Raw genomic sequence first — 4,956 nt, 5'->3', positions numbered from 1 at the left:
GGCTCTCCTGGGTCTCTAGCTTGCTACCTACAGATCTTGGGACTTCTCAGCCTCCATAATCATGTAAACAAATTATTAGGTTTATATAGATATATATATATTTGTATCCTATTGAATCCTCTTTGGAGAAGTCCGTCAAATCAGCCTTCTGTCAATCGCCATGTAAGAGAACCATCTTGGAAGCCCCATTCAAACCTTCAGATGACTGCAGCCCAGGCTGTGGCAACCTCATGAGAATTGCTGAGCCAGAAACTTGAACTAGGCTATTCCCAAATTCCTGAGCCATAGAAACCGTATGGGATAATAAATGTTCATTGTTTTCATCTACAAAGTTTTGTGGTAATTTTTCACATAGAAGTAGATTAGACCACCCTAGGTGATACCAATATACGGCCAAGCTTAAGCACTGCCTTACTCTTCTGTCTAAAAATCATGAAATACTTGCCTTTTAGGTACTCATAGGGATCTTTAGCACTTATTTGTGTTGTGACAGATCTGTCAAATGTCTCACTGAAGCAACAGATCTGTTGTGCTAACTCTTCTGCACTTCTCAATAATTTCCAGTTTCTTCCTTATGTCCAGTCACATCCTCCATCAGTGAGCTTCATACCTGGACCATGTTACATTGACCTGGCCCTTTTCTCTATGCACTTGACTTCCCAGAATTGACTTCCCAGCTCCAGTGATTCTGGTATCTTATGTTTGGGTGTAGACATCTTTGTGTTTGGGACAGGGTAAAAGACCGGTGAAAGAGTATTGTTCTCAATGTCTCTGCTTATTTGCACCTTTCTTCTTTATTTTCAGAAGAAATTCCCACCGGAAAAATAACGGAAGCCACTGCACACAAATTCCCTCAATTTTCTTGCCATCATGCTGCTTTTGTGTGCAATCTTTTCTGTCCTCTGGCTGTTGTTCTTGAAGAGTTGCTGTTCTTCTTTTCATGGGCGAATATTCCCACCTCTGTTCTGCGTCTTCACTGCTCCCCCATCTCCTAGCCTCTTCTCATTGAAACTACTCGTAACTTAAGGATTAGACTCTTTCCTCAGCTGAACTCTAGACTTCTAGAAAGCAAGAGGAGTGTCTAATTGATGAAGATTCATTGAATATAGGAGTGAATACATTACTTTTGAAAATACAGGAACACTTAAAAATAGAGTTATTCTTTGTCCACGTCTACCCCCAAATTTGTATTTCGTTTCATCGAAAAGGAAAACTAAGATGAAAGTTAGAGCCTCTTTTCCAGAGATGTAGTGAAGGAAGCTACTAGCTGGTGGTAACTACCAGTTTGGCAATGTAATGGCCACTTCACAACATTTAAAGCATTATATTGAAACAAGAAGCCGGAGATTCAAGACATTTTTTCTCTTACTGATACCTGAGTATTCTTGATTTCTCTTTATTTTGTAGAGTCAGAAAGACATGTCCACTCAAAGAGCCTAATGAAATTTTCTGTAGGAAGCAGAATAACAGCCATTATTGGGTGTGAGGATCCCTGTAGCAGGGTGGCTGCCTTTGCTCTCAGTCATACCCTTTATTATATTCTCCTCTTGGAATGTGAACTGTATACTGAGTACATTGGATTCTTGCCTTGCCCCCAATATCGTGCCTATTTTCTCTATACTCCACAGGCCTGTTGTTTGTTTTTGAAAACTCCATCCACTGCCATGACTTAGGGTCCGTAAGACACAGGAAGGAACATGGACTTTGTATTTAATGAGAGTTAGTTGAATGCTGCTTCTGCCATCGATTAGCTATGTGGCTTTTGGGAAGTTTTTTGGTCTTTCAAAATCTCTTTTAAAATTAAAAAATGTCCTCATCAGTAAAAATAATGCATAGGTCAGAGTTGTCACGGACATTGGATGAGATCATTTTAAAAACATTTGTTATGGTGGCAGTTTTGTTGCTTTCCATATTCACAGGTGACTTCCTAACATACATAGTCCCAGTTTTCTCCTTAGATCCAAACCATGATTACAACTGCATATCTCAAAGGCACCTCATAAAGGTATCTTCAACACAGTGATTCAACCCATATCTTTCCTTTCATCCTTTCTTTTCTGGTGTTTTCTAGTTTAATTAACAGCAACGTCATTCAGCTCTCCAACCTAAAAACCTTTGCATCATCATCCATCTTTCATCTTCCTCCCCCTCAGTCCCCAGGATCTATCAGTCAACAAACTGTTGATTCTGTCTTGATGGTACTTTAAAAATATAACCTGTCCTCTTCCTCCCTATTCAACTGCTTTAGTTCTGACTCTTGATCCTGGGCCTGGGCCATTGCCTGGGCCATGTAAACAAAAGCATTTCATTCATTTGCTTACCCACAAGACACATTTTTTTTTAATTTTTTTTAACGTTTATTCATTTTTGAGACAGAGAGAGACAGAGCATGAATGGGGGAGGGGCAGAGAGAGAGGGAGACACAGAATCGGAAGCAGGCTCCAGGCTCCGAGCCATCAGCCCAGAGCCCGACACAGGGCTCAAACTCACGGACCGCAAGATTGTGACCTGAGTCGACGTCGGACGCTTAACCAACTGAGCCACCCAGGCGCCCCCCACAAGACACATTTGTAACAGTGTTCTAGAGGACCCCACAGCCCTTGTAGCTTCTTCAGATCCCCCACAGTGCTTGCCAAGGACCATGCAGTTGATGCTGTGGACCCCAGTAGCCTGAGCCAGTGAGTCACCACAGCCCCCACACCCAGAGTCTCCACACACCCCTTCAGTTGGCACCTTGCATTACTAGACCCAGCGTCACAGCCTACTCCAGTGTGCCTCCACCCACTGGTGAAGGTCTTTCCTTGCTAAAGTCAGCCCATAAAGTTTGGAAGAGACGACTGCTTCTTCAGCCGTGTGGATACGTATAGAAGGCTACAGGGATCACAAAGAATCAGGGAAATATGACTCCACTAAGGAAACACAGTAAACTTTTAGTTCAAATTGACCCCCAAAGAAGTGGAGATGCATTAATTGCCCCAAAAAGAACTCAAAATAATTGTTCTAGAGGTTATTAGAGAACTACAGGACAATACAGTTAAACAATTTAATGAAATCAAGGCAATGATATAAGAAAAAATTAGAAGTCTAACAAAAAGATAGAAAACAAAAAAGAACCAAACCAATTTTTGAGCTCAAAAAACAAAGCCTGGACTGAAATTCCTTACAGAGCCTCAACAGCAGACAGGACCAAAGTGAAAAGTCAGTCAGCTCAAAGACAGATCATTTAAAATTGTCCAATTAGAAGAACAAAAAGAAAAAAGAATGAAAAGAAATGAAGGAAGCCTATGGTCCTTAGGGACACAATTAAGAGAAATAATCTATATATCATTGGAGTCCCAGAAGAAGAAGAGAGAGAGACAGAAAGCTTATTTTATTTTACTTCATTTATTATTTTTTAAAGTTGATTTATTTGTGAGAGAGAGAGAGAGAGCACAAGCAGGGGAGGGACAGAGAGAGGTGGGGGACAGAGGATGTGAAGCCGTCTCCATCCCCACAGCAGAGAGCCCAATGTGGGGCTTGAACCTAGGAACCATCAGATAGACGCTTAACTGACTGAGCTACCCAGGTGCCCTCAGAAAGCCTATTTTAAAAATAGTGGCTGAGAACTTCCCAAACCTGGGAAGAGACTTGGAATCTAAGTTCATGAAGCTAATAGGCACCCACCCCCCTAAATTTGAATCCAAAGCAATCTACTCCAAGACCCATTATAATAACACTGTCTGAAATCAGAGACAAAGAGAAGTTTTAAAGCAGCAGAAAATTCTCTCACACAGCTGAGCCCATATAAGGCTTTTAGCAGATTTCTTAGTAGAAACCTTGCAGGCCAGGAGAGAATTGCATGATATATTCAAAATGCTTAAAGAAAAAACCTGTCAGCCAAGAATAGTTTACCCAGTAAAATTGTCCTTCAGGAATGAAGGTGAGATAAAGACTTTCCCTAACCAACAAGAGCTGAAGGAGCTCATCATCACTGGACCTGCCTTAAAGGAAATGCTGGAAGGATTCAAGCTGAGATGAAAGTACACTAACTAGTAATACAGAAAGGTGAAAATATACAACACACTGGTAAAGGTATGTATATATAGTCAGATTCAAATACCTTCCTGAAATATGATGGGATGTTTACCACTTAACTGTATTATACAGATTAAAAGACAAAGGTATTAAAAATAGCAATAGCTACAATAACTTGTTAATAGGTGCACAATATAAAAAGATGTAAATTGTGGTATCAAAAAGCTAAAATGTGGGGGTGGGAGTAAAAGGAAAGAGTTTGTATGCAATCAAAGTTAAGTTCTTAGCAGCTTAAAATAGGCTGTTGTACTTATAAGATGTTTCGAATAAGCCTAAGGGGCCTGGTGGCTCAGTCGGTTAAGCGTCCGAATTCGGTTCAGGTCATGATCTCATGGTTCGTGGGTTTGAGCCCCACGTTGGGCTCTGTGCTGACAGCTCAGAGCCTGAAACCTGCTTCGGATCCTGTATCTCCCTCTCTCTCTCCGCCCCTCCCCAACTCGTGCTCTGTTTCTGTCTCAAAAATAAATAAACATAAAAAATTTTAAACATAAAAAAATTTTAAACAAATAAGCCTAAGGGTAACCACAAAGCAAAACCCTATGGTAGAGAGGTACAAGATTAAGAGAAGAGAATCAAAGAATACCACTACAGAAAATTACCACTTCACAAAGGAAGACAGCAAGAGAGGAAGAAAGGAACAAGGGAACTACAGAACAGCCAGAGAACAATTAACAAGATGCCAATAGTAAGTCCTTACCTATCTAATTATTTTCAAATGTAAGTGGAGTAAATTCTCTAACTCAAAGGGCACAAAGTGGCTGAGTGGATTTAAAAAAACCAGACCTGAGGATATGTTGCTATGGAGTCTCACTTCAGCTTCAAGGACATGATAGGCTGAAAGTGAGGAAGGGGAAAAGATATTGCATGCAAATGGGAAACCAA

Source organism: Panthera uncia, chromosome X (genome assembly GCF_023721935.1).
Source record: "Panthera uncia isolate 11264 chromosome X, Puncia_PCG_1.0, whole genome shotgun sequence".
In the NCBI taxonomy this organism is placed as follows: Eukaryota; Metazoa; Chordata; class Mammalia; order Carnivora; family Felidae; genus Panthera; species Panthera uncia.
This window is presented reverse-complemented; position numbering follows the sequence as displayed.